General features: G+C 35.8%; 1 protein-coding gene and 1 pseudogene across 1 annotated transcript in view; both read right to left on the reverse strand.

Annotated features, from left to right (window-relative positions):
- The window catches only part of GBE1 (1,4-alpha-glucan branching enzyme 1), a 290,909-nt gene that overhangs the window by 101,497 nt on the left and 166,086 nt on the right, over window positions 1-23,326 (reverse strand). The gene's annotated exons all lie outside the window — the stretch shown is intronic.
- LOC122428813 lies at window positions 1,811-4,983 on the reverse strand (annotated as a pseudogene).

The following is a 23,326-nucleotide window of genomic DNA, read 5'->3' on the forward strand; positions in this document are numbered from 1 at the left end:
AAACTCTTAAAACTACATCTGTCAGTATAATTTTAATTAAATTAGCCAATAAGGGGAAAATGCTTTTTACTTTGTCAACAAATTATACTGTCGGTCAACTGGAATTTATTGAGAAAAATTTTTAAAGATGAAAAAGTACAAAAAGTGATTATTCATATCTAAGACAATATAATAGTATCATTTATTCAATATAATAAAATATATCTGGGTCTTTAGAAACAGAATTATATTACAGCTACTGTATATATTAATTTTAAATAACATTAGGTAGCAAAAAGCACATGACTCTAACGAGACAAAAATATTAATTCAACTACTAAAAGTCTGTAATAATATAAATTTCAAAACTGGTTTTTATTATAAAATATGGTTTTAAAGTTTTCTTTTCAATATCACATTTTTTATTTCAACTTATATAACTTTATTTTATTTAAATTAATATACAGTTTAATCATATTATATCCACTGAGCCCTGGTTATCTAAATTCATTATTACAATAAAACAGTTTCTTTCCCTTAAGGCCTAAATTGTACTTGGCTTATTAAATACTGAATTAAAATTAACTCCATTTATATTATCTATAAGTCTAATCAGGTATTCTCTAGGAAATAAGTAGGAATGGATAGCATATTTTACTTTTATATGCTAAATGCTTCCAATTATACTTTTACTAAAAAGAAAATTCAACTTGAGAAATTTTCAAGTCTCTTTTTTCTCTGAATTTATTTTCTTAACAAGCTTGGTTACCTGCTCAAGTAAGATGAGAAAAAGGTACACTTTACGGGAAGTGTGTATGTATGTGCATGGAGCTGGGAAGCGGAATGGTAAGGGACCTTCAGTGAAAGTAAAAGTTTTTCAGTCTGACACAGGAAAACAAATAAATCTAAAGTAACTAACAATCCTCTATGATAATGATTACAATGAGTGATTAAGAAATTAATAAATTTTCATATTACTTATTTTTAAATTGATTTATATCTCTCTGCTTTCTCACAAAAATTGCAAAGGTGATTTTTCAAAGCATTAGAGCAGATAAAAAAAGCTATTAACATTTGGAGAAAATTTAGAAACATCTTTTTCAAAGTAGAGGGCCCCCCAAGGCTGAGCAACTCAAGGTCCAGAAAGCAGAAAGCCAAGTTAAATCATCTCTTATAATGAAACATAAGGGAGGTCTTACGTGAAATTTTTACATATTTCATCTGAACAATCACTGCTGTTTTATACAACAAATCACTATAGGTTAGCTAATGAGATATATATAGGTATATGTCATTATAGGTATACAAATACACATCCATCTTTTTCAAACAAGATTAAAAATTCCACCTTATATATAAAATGAAGATAATTATTGCTTCAGATCAAAACTGACAGTGACTTAAACGTATATAGATATACATTACTGATAAATATTAAACTACAATTGGTAATTAGCTTTTAAAAGCTTATGTTAATGGTAAAAGTGTGGAAACACTAACTATTCACCTATCAGTATTTCTCCTTTTTTAGTTTTTCCCCTCTGATTGATTTATTTCTCATAGATTAACTGTAATTATATTTCTATTGTAGAAAAAGCATTCATGATTTGATAATTTTCCATCATCTTATTAAAATTTGTAATTAGACATATAATATTTATTTACTTATATTTAGCCAGCTTCATTTCAAAAGACTGACTTGAGGCAAACTAAAGATAAGTACATAAAAAAATAAAATTAAATTAAAATTAAAAAAAAATAAAGATAAGTACATATAAACAGCATCAGAAGTAAAGGAGAAGAATACAAGCTACGGAGAACAAAGGTCTGTAGATAAACAAATATAAAGCATCTGCGAATTAATTTTCTTTCCTAAATAATTTCCAAAATAATTATGCTTTTATAGACTATACTGACTATAAGAGGATTTTCCCTGATTATTTCCCTTAAATAACAAATATTTTAAGATAATATTCAGGAGAAATATTATTTTAGGATATATAAAGTTATAGATATTTACAATACTAAAGAAGTTGCAGTGTGGCAGTGTACAATGACCATTAGGTAGACAAGCAGTCCAGGCAGATGATGAGCTGGGAAATACCAGTTGCATAGGGACAGATAAAGCACAAGGAAAAGAACAGCACCTATTAATAGTTCTTCAGGAAACTGTGTGTACATGCCTCTTTGTGTGTGTTCTGAAGGTAGGAAATTGAAGAAAACTTTATGGGAAGCTGCTATTTAATCATATTTAAATTTCAACTACATCTCCTTCAGCAGTTTTCAAATTTGCACTAATCTTGCTAAATAATACATAGTTCTCTAATGTCTATTTGTACACATTCTTACAAACAAAGGGAGTTAGCATTTAGTGTTTTGGCTAGAATAGAACAGAAAATATGGGTGTTACATAGAAAAGAGAAAGAAATTCAAATTCCTTGAGTGTCCACTGATTTTTAGTCCTCACATATTACATAGTCTCACTTGCCAAGGCTGTAATATCAAGTGTGTGTTTCATGGTTGGAGAATCTGAGATTTTCAAAAGTTAAATAAAATGCTCAGGGTCACCCAACTAATAAATGCAGGTGGAACTCAACTTTCTGAGTCCAAAATCTCAACTCTTAACTATACTATGATAGCTTGACTACGTGTGAATTACTTTTTGTTTCTGGCAATTTCCTTGGGTCAATAATTTTTTTAAAACCACATACTCATAGCACCAACAAGTGGTCATGTCAGTTGTATGAGCTTAGGCAAGGCACAAAACTTCTCCAGGCCTCAGTTTTCTCAACTGCAAAATGGAAGATAATTTCAGCACACTACTGAAAGGGGATTAAATAAGATAATGTGTCTAATGTGATTAGCAGTGTTTGAGATACAGTGGGATAGATTAAGGAGAGCACTTACTAGATGATAAGAGATTTTATACGTATTTGCTTACATATAAATTAAATATAAATGGAAATAGACCACTATGTTCTAATGCTTATCTTTTCATACTGAAAATAAAATTTCAAAAGATGAGCATGTGTCAGCTAATATAATAAAATGAGCCTTTTTTTTAGTGGACTCAGCAAGTGAGTTGTTACACACTCTAGCAGATTCTGACTTCCATGGCCATCATCCTAAGCCTTATTTTTTAATCCTGCATTTATTTTTTTCTGGAATAGTGTGGTGCATTCAACAAATATTTTTTGAGTAGATGCTTTGTGTCTGGCTCAGTGCTAGGTGCTGGTGATACAGTCACGGATAGGAAGCATGCAATACTCATTGCATGGAGCTTTGTGTCTAATGGGAGAGACAGATATTTTACAAATAACACAAATGCATTTAATTACAACAGTGACTGATAACATAGAAAAAAGTACGGCAGTATTACACTGGAATGAGAAAGGATCTGTTAATACAGTATGGAAAAGGAAGCGAAGCTCCTCAAAAAATTACATTGAAGGTGGAGGTCTACAGGATAAACTGGACAATATATCATCCAAACTTACTGGAAATCACCTTAAACTTAGTTCAGAAAAGCTGTCAATCACTTCTGACAGGCACAGCGGGAAGATATTTGTATTACATACTATCATTTCTGAAGTGTAACCTTTAATATGGGCCTCCTTTCAAAATCAGTTCTAATACAGTCCACACAATCACATTTTGTGAAATGCCATCTAAAATATTAGTCATCAAATAAACAGGTGAGAGCCAAGAAAAAATAAGAGAGAAACAGTTTTATGTGGGAATTTTGTGTGAATGAACTCTTAATACTATTTGTTTGAGTCATATCTCTCCAGAATTTTCTCTTCTACTTATTTATTTAACTTGATCAATAAATTTATTATTGTCTTTACCCAAAAAAATCTTCATAGAAAATTATGCTTTGGTTTATCAGCTCCAGTGGCTCATTCCTGAGTTCTGCATAGGCTTACTTTCTTTTAAGTTACTCCATCTTTCTTCTGGATATTTGACACTCTGAGATGGTTCTACCTCTTCTTTTAACCTTCTTTCTTGTGCTTCTTCTTATGAGAAGATGTTTCTCTGCTACAGCATCATGAGCTTTCTTAGGTATCTACTCAGTCATATCTAGGGTCATTGTTCTCTATGTATGGAGAGAATTATTTCTTGTAAGCATCTTCATCTTCTTCAATCAAGTAACAGGTATAATCTGCAACTTCCCAAACTATGATGTGCTTCCAGTGTCCTTCTACAAAGGATTCCTTGCTTTCTGAATCATAATCAGAGGGACAGACAAGTCTTCATCCACAACTCCCTTCAGGACCCCAAAACCTTTACTTCAAGTAGTAGTTCTGGTAGCCCTGCATCCAAATAGCAGGTGAAGGCACCAGGTTGACCATCAATGGTCTCCATGTCGTATCCATCTTCAGTCACCCCCACTTGTCCTTCACAGATCTTGTCCATACCAAACCTAGTGAGAAGTCTGAGGGTCAGCAGGAGGCTAGTCTAACAGGTCACAGGATAATTTTTCAGGGCAGTCTTCACACTATATTTTGGAAGTTCATGAGCATAAGCCACACAAAGCCACACATATATCTCCTTCTATATTGAATAAGCAGTCTGACAAATGATATCTCTGTTGGTTACATGAACTATGACCCTGTATTTGGGTGTGTTGTACTTGTTTTTATCCTGGATTACCAAGCATTTCTGAGCATAGTAATCAGCTTTACCCTTTCATCTTCCTCCAAATTTCACTTGGTGTCTTTTGAAATAGGCCTTATTCTTGATACCTTTAACAAACCCCATCCTGCAGAACAGTGCCCACGGCTAGCTACTGACCTGCAGGCTCAACACCTCTGGGGGTAGGAGTGGGGTGGGGATGGGGAGATGGCTGAAGCCTGTGCTCAGGCTCAGTAAGTAGCCAGAAATTTCCTCTTTAAAAAGAATACCAGGCTGGATGCATGAGACAAGTGCTCGGGCCTGGTGCACTGGGAAGACCCAGAGGAATCTGGTGGAGAGGGAGGTGGGAGTGGGGGATGGGGATGGGGAATACATGTAAATCCATGGCTGATTCATGTCAATGTATGACAAAAACCACTACAATATTGTAAAGTAATTAGCCTCCAACTAATAAAAACAAATGGGAAAAAAAAAAAAAAAGAATACCCTTGGGATAATTTTCTTTCTAGCAAGTTACACTTCTGGGAAATTCCCACTCATGGTACAGTCTATTTCTCAATGAAATCTCACACTTTTCTTGAATCCTGCCCCAACTAATGCCCCCTTTCAACTGAGACTCTTCTCTTTCCATTAGTCTTGAGAAGCCATGGCTCTTTCCCTTGCTCTCTCTGGCTCTTTAATCCCTGAACTAGCTCTCCGTAGGATTTCTTTTTCTCTTTCCCAACCTCTTTTCCTCTCTCCCTTTTCTCTTTCCTTTTCCTCTCTTCCTTTTAAATCATCATTGATAAGGCAGAAGTGAGAGCCTATCAAACTAAACTAGCTATTGATTGAAATCATTAAATAAATAAATTCGATAATTTTGAAAATGAAGAAAGCAAGTGCCCTGGTTTGATTCATTTTATCAGAAAATTAAGTCAGACTTCACTTAATGAACATCAAGAAGGCATTTTTAACACACACACACACAAATAGCATAGAATTAGGGGGCAAGAAAACCATTCTAGCTGATTTTGCCAAAATCAATTTAAGCACATAACCTTTCTAAACATCAGTGACAATTTTTGACAAGAAGGTACTAGATTATTTTTTCTCCTTCTAATTTCAAGTTTAATAAACTTTTTACTAAAGTGAAAGACTAATTCAAGATCAAAAATTTTCCGAGTTTCAGGACACAAAGCAAATAATTTGAATCTTTTTACTAAACGCTAACATAGACCAGACCTAAAGGTTTATTACATCAAATAATGTGTTTTAGGCAATAAGAGAATTCTAGATGATAGGAGAAAATAAAAACATATACTAAGAAACACAACCATTCAGCATCTCCCAAAAACAAATATAAGAATTATTGTCCATTCCTCTTCTATACAAACTACATATTACTCAATTCTTACCATAAGCCTCACAAAATCTCCCTGACAATTCTTTAGTTAGCAAGAAAGACACCAGGAGATAACCAGTTCATGTAATCAGTCTTCCCAACACAACCATAAATGTCTATGTGATAGAAATCATGTCCTATACCTTTTTTAAAAAGATTAATTTTAAATAAATTGACTTGAACTGAATTAAAAAATGTACATAGAAAGCTAAGAAACTCAAATAAAATTCAACATTAACTCTGAAACAGTAAAAAAAAAAAAAAGAAACAAATATACATCACTTAAGAAATTGTTTTCAGGGTAATTGAAACAGGAAATGGAAATTAAGAAAAAACTCTTAACTACATTAGAATAAATGCAACTTAAAGTTTATAGTATCAATATTTTCAGTTCAGTTCAGTTCAGTCGCTCAGTCGTGTCTGACTCTTTGCGACCCCATGAACCGCAGCACGCCAGGCCTCCCTGTCCATCACCAACTCCCGAAGCTTACTCAAACTCATGTCCATCGAGTCGGTGATGCCATCCAGCCATCTCATTCTCTGTCATCCCCTTCTCCTCCTGCCCTCAATCCCTCCCAGCATCAATACTTAAGATACTTACAAATGTGGCTATATAATTAATATGGTGTAGGCTTCTAGAAAGATATCTTCACAAAGAAAACTAAACAAGAAATTATTTGGAATGCTCAAATAAGATTATCCTCTTCTTTTTTTCCCCCACAGTTTACAATCCCTGTTTAGGGGCCTTTTACAGCATGTTTACCACTATGAAAAGTCAAATCATTAAACTCTTCACTAATCATATTTCCTTACTAATGCATAAATTTGGGTAAGTTTTAACACACATGGGCATTCATCCGAACATATACCCCAATTAAAAAAATAATAATATATTCAGCCTCTAGTGAGAACAAATTCAGATTGGTCTGCATGTATAGCCTACACTGAAATAGGAGTGCTTATGATTAAATATTGAAAATTTCCCCAAACATTATATAAATCTCTGGTGACGACAACAAAAGAAAGAAACCACAAAAACATCAGTATCCTTAAGGAACCATCAGTTTCTTTTTGTTTGCTCCAGTTATAAATTTTGCATCCGTGCATTGCTGCCTAGATTTTCAAAGGGTTCTGCAATAATTAATTTAACAGTCTACCCATAGTGTTGTAATATAGCCAAGAACTTTTACATAAATATATAATTTATAATATCCATATGAAGGACAGATTGAGATCCAGGTTGAAATGGGACTTATTTAAAAATAAGGGCTGGGTCACTGGGACTTATTTAAAAATAAGGGCTGGGTCACTCTGACTGGGCAGGATTTTGACCTGAATGTGGGATAAAAATCCAGTCTACAGTCCTGGTTACAAGGTCTGATATGATCAAGCACCAGTCCAATACTGTGATTAGCTGCCTTCCACTGAGAACCAGCTATAGTGGCCTTCTCTCTGGTCCTTAAGCACAGTCAAGCTCAACCTAGCCCTAAGATGTTCATATCTCTGCCTGGAATTCTCTGCCCGAGTTGGACCCAAGCTCAAATATCAAGCAGATTTTAATCAAATATGACCTCTGAGAGAATTTTTCTATCCACCCAGGGATCATATATTAAAAAAAAAAACAACAACTATGTCTTAAGGAAGGAATGTTATAATCGCGTTCATCTATGACTAGCTTTATATTAGCTCCTAAAGTCCCTTGGATCTAAGTCTGCTACTTTTACCAAAATTAGTTTTTGTTGATGAAAATCACTGATTTGGATACTTGTTGAATATCAGCAGGTTACAGCTCATAAGATCACCCATGGTTTTTTGGGTTGGTGGTTAACTCACCCTTGTCAAACTACTCTCTCCAGTAAGAGGGAATCTGCAACCTAAACACTACGGTCTGCTTGTCTATTACACACAGATTATGAGCTATGCCACATTGAAAACAAACAAACAAACAAAAAAGCAGACAAACAAAAGAAACCTTTGCACAATATGAACATAAGGAGAGGCACTATCTAGTTAAATCCACTGTGCTTCTTCTCTTGAAAATTGTTCTTGAGAGAGATTTTATTTAAAAATATAAATTCTACATGTTATTCTTTGATTAAATTAGGCATTTGAGGAAAAGCTACTTATTTGGGCATCTTCTCCCTTTCAGAAAAGTCACTCTCAAGCTAGATTTTCAATACACTTTCCAACCTGCACTGAAGGCCACGGAGTAGGTTTGTGACATTTGCTTTCTCGTTGGCACATATACTGTCATTGTGAACAGTTCCAACTGCAAGACTCAACAACCCCACAAACAACAATCAACATGAGACAACTGTCAGAGTCAGGATAAATCTGCTAACTCCTGAAGATGATTTCATGTCTCCTTTGGCTGCTGTCAGCCTTCTGGGGAGACAGGGGAAGAACAGAACACTACCCTTCAATGGGAATCTATAATGAGTCACATGCTTTATCCATATAATCATATTTAACCTTTTCTTTACACTCATATTAAGGGTTATCATCCTCTAATTACAGATTGGGAAACTGAAACAAGAGATTTTATGTGATTTCCCAAAATCACCGGGACAGATAAGTGAGGGACTGTAACACTTGTACAGATCTGCCTGACTTTCCCCCATCCAAAAAGGCCAAAATCTTTAAAGTCAGGCAAACTTTATCCACAGACACAGCAACTATACTAATGATTATAGCTCATATATTTCCTTGCCTCCCAAATTATCTTTTAATTTTTGATGCCTACATTTTTTTGTTTTGTTTTTGTTTTTTGCATATTATTAGCATATTAGTGTAGCTCATGAAATTTTGGATGTATCACAGGAAGTTCATGGAGGAGCAATGTGCCACTCCACGTGTCATTTTAAGTTGCCATTTAGAGTCCATTTGCTCAGGGATGTTTCTTTTAATAATTACCATGACAATGTATTTCATTGTTGATATTACTAATTGCTAATGGTCAAACCTACTTTGAAAATAATCATAATATTAGAATTTTCAATGCAGATGTTAGATACTGTAAATATATAAATTGCTCACAACAGACCACAAATAGCTTAAATTTGGCACTGACTTGTCACTAACATAAAAATGAGATTCAAATTCATTCACAAACTGTTAAGTGAAGGATAAAGGGGGAAGAAAAAGGAGAGAGAAAGGGTATAAAATTTAATAAAGATGTAAATGTGAGCAGAGAATGAAACAGGCACATAAATAAGCAGAAAGGTCCAGAAAAACAAAGCTATATGCAAAAATAAGTATTACTCTGAAGTATAAATTTGTATCCTAATTTGCTGATTTTTTCCAACTGTTATGACATCCCATGCTATATGTCTGGCCCATTGGTTCAAACTGACCTTCGTTCCACTACAGCCGTGGCAGTACCAAGCGAGCAAGCATGTCTGTACACAATGCTTCCACATCTGTCCATTGCCATCCAAGAATATAATTCCTTGACCTTTGATAGAGCAAGCTAATCAAAGAATAAATTCAAAGATCCTTTGTTTCATAGATACTTGTTAGTCTTTGGCAATAGCTGACTTTGTGAAAAGTGTGTCTCTTAAAAATGAAAGAGAGGAATATCCAGTTGAAGACAAATGCATTTTGTGAATATTTGTCATGTTTACAGATAAAAGGCCTACATTTGTTTCTCATAATTCATAAACACTTCATAAGGAAAGGCCTCTTTGAAGGCTTATGATCCTATTACAAGGCAGATATGATTTTTTGATTCATCGAGATTGCCTATGTATTTCCACTGTAGCCTTTAAGAGACAAAAGTTTGAAAGTGGCCCAATGACCTCTAAAGTGCTGTCATCACAACGGCTGGCTGAAGGAAAATACAATAGCTCTTCGAAGCTCCAGCGTTTGTTGGTAACACCTGTGATGGCAGGTGGCTCTTCATGAAAAGCAATGCACCACTTTCCCCTTCAGTGGGGACCACTATGTTCCACGGCAGGTCAGGTGACCGGGGTGCTGCAAGTTCAGTTTTATACTTCTGCAGAGCTGGATTGGGAGCACTAACAAGTTCCCAATTTAGCCTGTTAAAAACATAAAAAATGGTCTGCTTTCCCTCCTTTAACATACATTTTCCTTCAGTAAGTATAGCAGGAGATTTAATCTAGTGACCTTTCAGAATCCAATTTAAATTTAAATGATAGATCTTAAGATCTTTCAACTAGACATGTATCGTGGTTTGAAAAAATACTCATCTTCACAGTATACTCCAGGGAGAATAAATGAGGTAAAACAAACCAAAGAAATGAAAAAGAAGTATCACTGAAAGAGTGACTTTTTTTCCCCCGTTATCTGGTACACACATTATTTACAAGGTGAAAGACAAAACCGAACAAAATCTTAATATGTTTAAGGTATTGTATAACAATTGCGCTTTTCAGGTATAAAATGAATACAAAACAGCATGGATACAATGCAGGCCTATACCGGGCAATGGCTAAGAAATGTATGACTAAAATATAATATGATATAGTCAGAACTCATCTGGTATATTAAATTTAGAATTCCACATCTAAGAGGGATATAGACAAATTCAAGTTTGCTAATAAATAAGAATTCAAAACCACATAATGCAATAGGAAAAACAATTGGGGATAAAATGGAAACACACATTCTGCAAATAGAAAGAGCCCCAGGGTATAATACTTAAAGGCACACCATGTAGAAAAGTGATTGGATCTGTTTTGTGAGTGTCCATGGGTTATAAATTGATAGACAGATTTTTAACTCAATATAACAACAAATTTCCTAATGGAGAAACCTATTCAAATATGGAACAGGCTACCTCATGAGATGGGTTTCACACTACTGAAGACATCTAAAAGCAAGCAGAAACAGGGATGCTGAAGAAAAGATTGAAGATGTTACTGAGGTCTCTTGAAAGACTTGAGTCTATGAATTTTCTAGTAAAGAATTGTCTACAGTGGGAGAGATTGATAAAGAGAGCATCTCAGAGTAAAATAAATACCAACATACAATAAGTAACATCATCTAGTAGCAGAAGTAAATGTAACTAAAACATAGTTTATAAATGCTTCTTTGATGATGAGTTAGGGAATACCCAAGTATAAACAAGGTGACAAGTTTGAATTGTGAAAACCAGGATGATGCTGATGAAATTTCTAGAAAAATAAGGTATTGAGAAAAGAACAATGATCTGAATTAGGTTTGGTGGAAAACAAACATTATCACAAATCTTAATAAAATGTGTTCACCAGTACTAATCCAACACTTAGGGGAAGAAAGAAATACTAGTTGGTAAATCCAAATTCTCCACTTATTATAGGTGTAGTAGCACCAGTCAGGCAGGAATGGTCCATAAGACGCTTACTTTACCAAGATTACATATTGTCTAGGACCAAGCAATGTTTTTAGTGTTAATTTCTTGTTCACTTAAAATTCCTTAAAACTACTTACTTGAATTCAAAAACACATTAGAACAAAACAAAGGAACACAAGGATCCTGACTAACTTTTAAGGCATAAACTCCATCTAATATTATTAGATCGTTTTTTAAATATGAGGTTAGTGTGAGTGTGATCCCTATACTCAGTCTAATCTATGGAGGGGGATTGTAAACTCTAAAGTTGAGGATCAGTTCTAGTCATGGAGATATCAGTGGGCACTGATGTTTTAAGACTGCAAAAGAAGCTGATGTCCTGATCTGGCTATCTAAACAAAATTACTTTTAAAAAAATTATTTGAAAAATTATTACCTATGTCAATCCACTTTTTAAAATGAAGACTACTTTCAAATACCCAGGAGATGTAATAATAAATAGTTATTAACATTTTCATGTACTTTCCTTGAGCTAATTTGTTTCTTATGTAAAGAGGTTTCTAAAAAGATTTAATTAAACTTTTGATTTTGAGATAATTGGAGATTATCATGCAGCTACATATAATAACAGAGAGAGATCCTGTGTAGACTGCACCAGTTTCCCCAGATGGTAACATGTGAAAAGCTATGGTACAATATCCTAGCCAAGGTGTGGCATTGATACACTCAAGATACAAAATTACATCACAGGTGGCTCTCCTGATAGCCTTTTACACTCACATTTCAAAAGAAACACCTTAACTAATGTTCTCTTAGAAATCTCTGAACTTGTGTATGAGATACTTTTGAAAAGATGACCCTTCAATTTATATAAAAATAATGAGAATATAGCTATAATGTTTCCATATAAATTTACAGAAAACACGGTGGTTTTATGGTCTTCTCCTATGTCTGTCCATGTTGAAATCAGAATAAAAAAAATCAATATATGATGTATATATTCATAATCAAATTTATAATTACAGGTTATTATACTAATTAAATAAAATTGACAATTAGCTTATTACTGTATTTAAGTACATATTTCTGTATTCTTATATTTATATAAAATTATTTATAAATCAAAATAATCATAGCAGTTAATTATATGCCATGATAGACATATGACAGAGGATAGGATGGCAGATTGGAACTTATAGGTTATTTAACACAACAAACATTTCATTGGGGTGGATAAGATAAGTACATGATAAAATTGTGACTTTATGTGGAATGGAAAAAAAATTATAAAGTAAATAATTATATATGTAATTGTTTGAAAATTATCCTCTAGGTTGGAGACTTTCACATTTAAAAATTCTTTAGGGAGTTAATTAAAATAGAAAAAGTCATTACTTCACAAAAATATGATCAAGAGATTTAACTTTGGTTTTGCATGTTTATTTTGACATTTTTAACTGCATTTTAATATGAGGAAACAAAATATCATTCATTTTTTTTCAGTAGGTCTCATCATAAGTAAAATGGTATAGTATTAAAATGTCATCACCATTAAGATATTTACAAATTTATGAAATGAAGTCGCTCCATACTTATGAAGAACTTGACTTTATAAGTCAGACAGTATGTAAGAAAATAGATCATGATTTTCTATTAAAAATATTGCTTTAACAAATTACTTAGGGCACAAATAAAATTAAAGCTGAATGAAATCAAAATGTTAGTCACTCATTTGTGTCCTACTCTTTGCCACCCCAGGGACTGTTGCCCACCAGCCTCCTCTGTCTATGGGATTTTTCAGGTAAGAATACTGGAGTGGACTGCATTCCCTTCTCCAGGGGATCTTCCTGATCCTGGAAATGAACCTGCATCTCCTGTATTGCAGGCAGATTCTTTACAATCTGAGCCATCAGGGAAGCCCCTGAAGGATATAAAGCATATGAATTAAAAAGGCTTTACTATATGTGAGAAAATAAAACTATTTCTGAAACACAAATAATTTTTAATATCAAAAGTCAAAAGTAGAACATCTTACATGAAAATATTTCATGAAATGTACAGCCTAATCTCTCAGGATATATATACATACTTTTATTTTAGGTACAATTCTAATAGATGATAAGCATTAATTGGAGGACAAACATATGATGTTGGAGTACAGTCAAAAGGCAGGTCACTGATGTGATATGTTGTCTAGTAGGAAAGAATAATATGGGGATTTTTTCAAAGTTATACACACACACATATACATTATTAGATCTATGTAAATGCAGTATTTAAGTAAGAAGGTAAAGTCCAGATTAAGTCTATTGGAATGAGGCAGGCAAGAGGACATTTAAAGGGACAAGGGTAAGGATAGAGACTATAGAGCTTTTATAAAGATTTCCAATGAGAGGAAATAGATATTTAGTCATGAAATATAAGATAGAGTATAAAGCAAAGTAGAGTAGGGAAGGCATTCCAAAGGAGAAGGGATGGCAGGGATAAAGACACAGAGTCTTGGTACCTGAGGGAAATTGCACTGTTGAATTTTAGAGAGGTAGAAAGTGATCAGATAAGGACTTCCTGGTGACTCAGTGGTAAAGAATCCGACTGTTAATACAGAAGACACAGGTTAGATCCCTGGGTAGGGAAGATCCCTTGGAGAAGGAAATGGCAACGCACTCCAGTATTCTTAAATCCCATGGACAGAGGAGCCTGGCAGGCTACAGTCCAGAGGGCTGGAAAGAGCCAGACATGACTTAGCTACTGAGCGTGCATGCACAAGGTGATCAGATACTTGAACTTTGAATTTGCCAAGGACTTGAAATTTATCCTTAAGACCTATTACTTTGAAAGTGTGATTCTCATACTCACAGGGTTTCAGTGAAGATGCCTCAGTCCCAAGTGGACAGGAATCATTGGGCTGCTAGAGGCAGCTGGGAAAACACTAGCTTGGGGCCTCAAGACACAGAAATAAATAACCTACTGTGACTATTGCCTGCTGCTCTCAGAGTCTCTGTGCTTCCTCCCAGGACTGGCTAAGGATATACAATAAAGAAGTGCAGTCACACCCCTGTTTCAAGTATACTTTTAAAAATAATGCCATCTATTTAAATATGCATGTTTCTGAAAATTTAGCATTAGATCCTTTTGAATATCCAAAAAAAAATGTAATTGAATGTATCCATGGACCCATAGTTTCTGTCCTGGGGACAACAGCATACAAGGAGTTAGGCTTCTTTCCTGACTACTTCACCCATCATCCCCAAAGCAAGCTCACATGCACACACTTTTATAACCACCAGACTTTTTCTTAGATAGCTGCAAACTGAACGGTACCTTTGTGCTGCCTACTGCTAACTGCCATTCTAATCCGCTAGTGCACAATGGCAGTTTCTTGTGCTCAAGATCATTCAGACAATCAAGAAAACCCACCTTCAGTCAGTGGATTACAAACAGTAAAAACAATATCAAAGAAATATTTGGGACCATATATGAGATGGCATAAGTGAGTTGTGAAATCCTATTTTATATTTTTGGTTCTGATATGTCTATCTCATATGATCAAGAAAGTATCAATCGATGACATAATCTATAAGGAGGAGGCAGTTTCAAGTGTCAGAAACTCTACAATAGATGCTAGAGCTCCATTTTCACCGGAGTATTACATTAGCATTCCTCTGTTTAGAAAACAACTGTCATAGGCTGTAGTTTACGACAGAATGATTTACACTTGTCAGTCACACACAACATCTGCATTTGAGAAAGTTTATCACTCCAGCAATACTATGAAGAATATATTTGGTGATGAGTTGAGTATATTTGAATCAATTATCTCTCAAGCTTACTTGGCTTGTAATTAATTATACCTCCTGCTGTGACTTATTATTTAACAGATTTGCTCTGGAAAACTGTAATTCTTCAAACTTATTCTTTTTTTTTTTTTTTTTTTGCTCTCAACTTTTTGGAAATGTTAACTATATGAAAATTCAAGGAAAATGGAGGGAAAAAAATTGTCTTTCAAGCATTTACCAATTGCCCCTCTCCATCCTCTAAAACAGCTTCCAGTGGAATTCAAAGGAAGACTTGTAGACCTAGCAGAATTCCAGCCTTATTCAAAGTCAGTTTTCTTCTTGGTTCAAACACTGGCAGGTGGGTCCTCAAAATCACTCAAAAATCCCATATTATTTCCATAATGATGAAACAACTCTCTCACTCTCTCAGATAATATTTCTATATCTCCTTTCAACTGGGATTTCCAATACCTCTCTCTCAACTTTTCACCTTCAGCTGACTGTTAAGTGTTAGTTGCTCAGTCATGTCTGACTCTCCGTGACCTCATGGACTGTAGCCCACCAGACTCCTCTGTCCATGGGATTTTCCAGGCAAGAATACTGGAATGGGTAGCCATTTCCTTCTTCAAGGGATCTTCCTGACCCAGGGATGGAACCTGGGTCTCCTGCATTGCAGGCAGATTCTTCAACCATCTGAACCACCACAGAAGTCCTTAGCTGACTGCCTTGACTTTAAAAATAAATGAAAAAAACAGAAGCAATTATAGAATATCATCAACACCCAATCAAATCTACTACTCTCTCTGCTTAAAACTCATATACTCTATCTCCTTATTATATCAGATTAACTATCCCTACACTTTTCCAAGACCAATCCTCTATTCAGACTCCAAATCCTTTCTCTTCCCAAAGATCTGTACCTACAGTTATCCATGCTGACTCAGCAATTTTCCCTTCTCTACTGGTTCAACCATATTAGCTGAAATATTTCCTACCTTAAAAGAAACTTTTCTGACTTATAGTTCTCTATTTCAGCTACCAACATACTTTTCTATTCCCCTTTAGAGAATATCCCCTCATAAAAATTATATGCACTTGCTGCCTTTTCTTTCTCACTTCACATTTATTTTTAACCCATCAAAAATAGAATTTCAGCCCAACCATTCCCATAAAACCCTTTTTTAGTTCAAACAAATGACCACTGGTCCTAACCAATGTCTAATTCTCAATCCTCATTTAACTTAAGCCCAGCACCTGCAGCTGGCATGGTTGAGCCCTCCCAGCCTGTCCTCCTTTTTCACCTACAGATCCTTCTTCCTGACTTCATCATGTGAGAGTAACTCAGGGCTCAGCAGCCGGACCAAATCTCTCCTCATCATCACTTTTCAGGTAAACTGATTCAATCTCATAGCTTGAAATATCTTCTATAAACAGATGACTTCTGATTTTAATGTGCTAATCCTAATGACTCCACTGAATTCCAGGTTCAGATATTTGACTGGCTACTCAACATCTTAGTTTATATGTCAAATAGTGAATAGTGAAAGTCGCTCAGTCAGGCCCAACTCTTTGCAGCCCCATGGACTGGTGCCTGCCTGGCTCCTCTGTCCATGGAATTCTCCAGGTAAGAATACTGAAGTGGGTAGCCATTCCCTTCTCCAGGATATCTTCCCAACCCAGGGATCAAACCCAGGGCTCCCATATAGCAGGCAGATTGTTTACCATCAGCAGAGAATAAACTGAATAAAACCAAAGAAAATCCAAACTCCTTCAAGGAACCTACAAGGCTTTACATGATCTAACAACCACCAAAATCTTGGGATTTTCCTAAAAATATCCCTTGCTTACCCTTCTGCATCTCTCTTGCCTACCTTTGAACACATCAAGCCCATTCCCCTACATGGACTTCACAATGCATTCTCCTCTCTGTTCACTCATCCCCCAGAGTTTTATATTGTACTTTACTTCATTCAAGTCTCTGTTTAAGTACTACCTCTTCAGAAATGGTTATCTTCACCACATTAAAAAACAACTACAGTCAACATAACATTGAACACTTCTAGCTGGCTTTATTCTTCCTCATGGTACTTGCTACTATTTGGGAATTTTAATTTGTATTGTTTTCCTTCCTTATAGAGAAGGCTCAGAGAATTGGGGTCTTTTCTGTTTTTTTTTTTTTTTACTGCTTCCTTTCCAGGGTTGAGGAGTATTGTGTACATAATAAATACTCAAAAAATATTGTTAAATTAATTAATTTAGCTAATTTAGCATCTATGTGTGCCAGACTTATTTTTAATACATGATTCTAAGCAGATTATTTTATCATCAACATGTGTGTACATAGCCCCCTACTCCTAACATTCATTTTTAAAAAGCATGGACATTTAGTGTTTATTTTATATACTATATTAGTCAATTTTAGTTGTGCTGAGATTATGAACTGTAGTTAAGAGCAAGAAATTAAGACATTCAATAGTCTATGATTAACATGTTTAAAATTTTGGATTTTAGATGTCTGTACACACATGTATATAAACATGTACATAATAAGAAAACCCAAGACAAGAATCTAGTGTATACTGATATAAACTAGTTAACATCTACAGAGCAATAAAATTTATAAACATACAACACAAGAATCAGATTTCTACTTTCTGCAGGATGTTAATAAATCCTTCAAGAAGAGTGGATAAAAGGAGCAAGCCTCCCTGTGGCTTATTCCCAGTTTCTCTGAATTTCCTAGATTTATGCTCAAATGACTGCAAAGGTTTACATTTCTTAAGGCAAACTTCTAGCTGCAACCATTTTTTTTCTAAATGCTGAAATAATCAGCACAGCAGGGAAATAAACCAATCACTGGGAAGCAAAAAAGGAGAGAAAACCAAAGCTCTGCCCCCAGCAGACACAGACCCAGATCTTCCCCAGCCTCAGAACTTTAATCCCCCTTGTATTGAAAAAAAAAAAAAAATGAGTGGAGAAAAGAGAAGGGAAGGGGAGGGGAGAAAGAAAGATTGCAAACAAACAAACAAAAAAAATGTTTGACTCCTGCCTCAGTGAGAAAAATTCTTAGGTCTTCATCTCTTCACAGATGACTATCTAACTTAGACAACAGAGTATTTGGTTCTGAGTGAGGTTCTTAACTTTTGTATTGCCTATGTGTTAATATTTTACACCTCGCCTGCCTGTGGCAAGTGGAGTCTATATAATAAGACTTTAAAAAAAAAACATAGAGATAATTTTCTCTTAGCTCTTTGCAGAAACTGATTAGCAAGAATAAAAAAAATGAATCCATGACTTTTTTTATTTTTGGCTATCCTCTTTTAAATATAGCAGAGTGTAAACTGCCAAATGTACAGCTGAGACCTATGAGAGAGACATACAGATAAAGAGACAGATGGAAAGAGAGAGGACAAAGGGAAGAAGTCGGAGAAGAATAAAGGCAGTCAAATCTTTGATACGCTGATGACGAAAGAATGATACTATATTTTGTTTAAGTCAGTGTGAATCCTGAAGGAGGTTGTATTATTGCTTACTGTTTGAGAAAATAATAGTAAAAAAAAGTTTCATTTCTCTAAAATATACACCATATAAATGTACTATTAATATATGTTGATGGGGGTTTGAGAGTGATAAGAGATGAAAATGAAAGATTTAAATAAACAATTAAAATGATGACACGCCCTACTCGGCAGAGAAACCTATAGCTTGGAAGGAGTCATGCTGCTGCTGCTAAGTCGCTTCAGTCGTGTCTGACTCTGTGCGACCCCATAGACGGCAGCCCACCAGGCTCCCCCGTCCCTGGGATTCTCCAGGCAAGAACACTGGAGAGGGTTGCCATTTCCTTCTCCAATGCTTAAAAGTGAAAAGTGAAAGTGAAGTCGCTCAGTCGTGTCCAACTCTCTGCGACCCCATGGACTGCAGCCTACCATGCTCCTCCATCCATGGGATTTCCAGGCAAGAGTACTGGAGTGGGTTACCATTGCCTTCTCCGAAGGAGTCATGCCTTGGATGCCAAAGAAAAAGCTATCTGAGTTCCATCCCCTAACTACCACGAGTTGCTGTCTCTATACTTTTATCTACTTTATCCCTCAAGACTAGAAAGTGCTTGACTTACTTAGACACAAATTTGTTGAATGGATAAGCAAATGAATTAATACATTTATGTTTTCCTAAGGGTCTCAAATTAGAGTATAATTTGAGTATAAAGGGCCTGAAATTCTAGGGGATTAGTGAATATTTTTATTTTCTATTAAGGACACAAACTGCAAATAGGATTTGTTACAAAAATGTAAAACCATCATTAACAATGATTATAATATATTATAATTTGCAAAGGCACACTCAACAAAATATCTCCTAAAGATGAAATCAAAGGAAAAATAGGTAAGTCATCACTGTTTCAAAATATAAAAAGCACATTTATGTGCAAATTTTACCTACAGATTATGATAAATAAGTGAAGGATGAAGAGAGGAAGACCTGAGCAAGGGGACTGATTTTAGACTGCCAAAGTTAAGAAGGGGCTTTTACACTGTGAACTGAAAAATAAATAGAAGCTGGCCAAACAAAGGGAATACTCCAGATGGAGGGAAAAGTGTACACAGAGGCCCCAAAGCGAGGAAAGCACCAGAGTGGTGAGAGTTTAATGAACAAGAGGAGGAGTAAGTGAGGATGAGACCAGAGCCAGGTTCTTCAAAAATCTCATAAGACTTGCTAAGCTTTTTTTTTTTTTTTTTTAAGTCTCTTCTAAGTGCAGTGAAGTGCTTCAAGGTCAAAGAAATTTGAGAAATGAAGTATTATTGTATAGCACTTACTTGAAGATTCAGAATGCACATTAGCTAATTAAAGATTCCAAGAATTTCAACTATAAAGAAATGTGTTCAGCTGGATTTAATTCGGGGTTTTCCAAACTTACTGGAGCACCACACATTCTTCATGTGATACACATTGTTATCCTCCTGACCTTCCTCCCTGGTAGATCATTTCCCAAAGTAGTCACATGGAACAATCTGCTGTGACAAACCTGAACGCCAATGTTACTTCATGAACAAAGTGAAATAACATTTCCTATATCTGGGAATAAAAGGACATAAAATATTCAAAAAGTATTACTTCATAGAGATAATTGGTTTCATTTTTACTCAGTTGAACAATTATGTGATAGTCTATTTTCTGACAGGCTCTGAACTACCGTGCCAAGCAATGGGGTTACAAGGTGCACAAGACCTATACTCTAACTTGAAACCCTTAGAATAACATAAATGTATTAATTCACTTCCTTATTCATCCAACAAATTTGTGTCTAAGTAAGTCAAGCACTCTTGCAGTCTCGAGGGACAAAGGAGAACCAAGACAAGGGTATCTTTGCTTTGCTGAAGCTTTGCTTGGTGTAGAGGACAAAGGGACAGTGAAAGTTGCTCATTCATGGCCAACTCTTGTGACCCCATGGACTTTACAGTCCATGGAATTTTCAGGCTAGAACACTGGAGTGGGTAGCTATCCCCTTCTTCAGGGGATCTTCCCAACCCAGGGATTGAACCCAGATTCTTTACCAGCTGAGCCACTAGAGAAACCCAAGAATACTGAAGTGGGTAGCCTGTTCCTTCTCCAGGAGATCTTCCCGACCCATGAATCGAACTGGGGTCTCCTGCATTGCAGACGGATTCTTTACCAGCTGAGCTAAAAAAGAAACTAAATAACACAATCCAAAAACTAGTAGAGTAAACTACATATTAACATGAAAGAGAGCAGAGAGTGGAGGTAGATAATCAAATAAGAGCATTTAACACAGGACAGCAGGTGGGAAAAAGAAACTGGATTTGAGAAATAATTTGCAAGTAATATAAAGAGAAACTGCAAAGGTGGTTAGATGGATATATGTTCAGGTTTACATGATACATAAATTTGAGATCAACATAGAAGCTGATGTGGAACAAGCTATGGAACAAGCCCTAAGATAAAAAATAATTAATTCTTACTACGTGCCAGGAACTGTTCTAAGAACTTTACATACTTTTAATACTTCAAATCTCTCAGCAGTTCCATGAGGTAGGCTCCTTAATCATCGTTTTAGAGATGGATGTGGGTACTAGAATATTTGAAATTATGTATGTGGCTTGCATTATATTTCTTTTGGACAATGTTGTTCTATACGCCTCTCAGAAGGACTATTGGGTTTCTATGTTGCACACTTATTTTGCACATCCTTCACATATAATTCCCCGCTTTTTCCCTGCTGACCCCACTGGCCAGCAGCCTGGCAGCACAGCAGTCTCCAGGACCAGGCGGTCAGCAAGGAGAGCAACACTGAGGCCTCTCTCACCACCTCTAGGACCCGAAAGTGCTCATCCCTTCATTCTATCACCAAGTTCCCCAAATCACCTTCTTTTCCAGGAGATCTTAGATACCTCATTTTGGAGAGGGCTGGAAAAAGAGAGATGGGCTATTTCTGATCATCTTTCAGATAAAACCACACAAGCTAGTCAATGAGCCCATAGCAGAAACCAGGGGAAAAAGACTTCATGTCAAGCGAAGCCCATGCCAGATTAGTTTAAGGCAACACTTATTAGTAACATTTTGTCAGAAGGAAAACATCAGGGCAGATGCTAGTCCAGACGGGGCTCCAGACAACAAACACTGAGGTCTGATAGCCTTAGCCATCGTCATTGTCACATCAACTGTCACACAAAATAGAAAGGAGAGACCAGCCTGAGCTGATCTAGGTAGCGTCACAGCAAACAGCTTAGCCATTAAACTGAAAAAGTGTCACCTGAATCCATTATTGGGGAAAGCTGATTTAGAATTAACATCCTGAGACTAAAATGCTGTCTTCCCGTCACAACAAAGCACCATAAAATATTCTAAGAAACGGATGTAATGGTCCCGGATTTAGAATGCGAAAGAATAAGGGTAGTCAATCCAATAACTGTTGAATAAAATGCCTTTGGCACCTCAAACTCTTAAAAATAATAAGTAGAGGGACTCTGCTTATTCTGCATCGGGGGAGACAAAATAGTCCACATAAAAAAAATCTTTATAGAAACTCTCCCTAAGATAAAGAGTTGACAGAAAACTTTAACTTAATCTCTAACATTTAAAAATGTAACATTTTAATAAAAATAATGTTTTAGTTTTTCCTGGTGCCTAAAAAGACATTTTTGAATATGACTTAAAGTTTTTTTTTTTTTAATGACTCACGTTCATTATGATCAATTATTATACTCCACTGCAGTCTAATGATGCCCAGAGGGACAATTACAGAGAGTGGAACTGTTTGCTGCTGCATCTGAGTGTCCTTACATAGCTGTGTTTTCAGGGCTGGTTTCTGACTGTGATGGGCTTTCTACCGCTCCCAATGCTCTTAGCCGTGATTTCTCAATACTGTTAGATGTTGATCACCATTGGTCATTTCCACAAATGTTCCCGATTTGGAGCTTCACCAAGAAAACATTCTCTTGTGTTTTTAAAAAATAGTGAGACCACAACAGAGATTTACAGCAATAATGACAAGTATTGGGCTCACAAAAAAATATTGCAATTACTTGCCTTCAAGCCTCTAAATATGCTTCAGAGGAATAGGTTGGCTAGTTAATCTGCCCACAAGAAGACTGTAACAATGCTGTGGCAATGATGGTGACAGAGGCAATTATCACAACTACAAACACACAGGGAAAAGTGAGTTGCTTGTTTTGTTCAGTTGCTCAGTCATATCTGACGTGTTGCAACCCAATGGACTGCAATACGCCAGGCTTCCCTGTCCTCTACCATATCCTGTAGTTAGTGAGGCCATCCAACCATCTCATCCTCTGTCATCCCCTTCTCCTCCTGCGTTCTACCTTTCCCAGCATCAGGGTCTTTTCTAATGAGTCAGCTCTTCTCATTAGGTGGTCAAAGTACTGGAGCTTCAGCTTCAGCATCAGTCCTTCCAATGAATATTCAGGACTGATTTCCTTTAGGATGGACTGGTTGGATCTCCTTATAGTCCAAGGGACTCTCAAGAGTCTTTATCAGCACCACAGTTTAAAAGTATCAATTCTTCAGTGCACAGCTTTCTTTATGGTCCAGCATTCATATCCATACATGACTACTGGAAAATGATAGTTTTGACTATACAGACCTTTGTCGGCAAAGTAATGCCTCTGCCTTTTAATATGTTGTCTAGGTTTGTCATAGCTTTTCTTCCAAGGGGCAAGCGTCTTTTAACTTCATGGCTGCAGTCACCATATGCAGTGACTTTGGAGCCCAAGAAAAAAAAGTCTGTTA

This window comes from Cervus canadensis, chromosome 27 (genome assembly GCF_019320065.1).
Source record: "Cervus canadensis isolate Bull #8, Minnesota chromosome 27, ASM1932006v1, whole genome shotgun sequence".
In the NCBI taxonomy this organism is placed as follows: domain Eukaryota; kingdom Metazoa; phylum Chordata; class Mammalia; order Artiodactyla; family Cervidae; genus Cervus; species Cervus canadensis.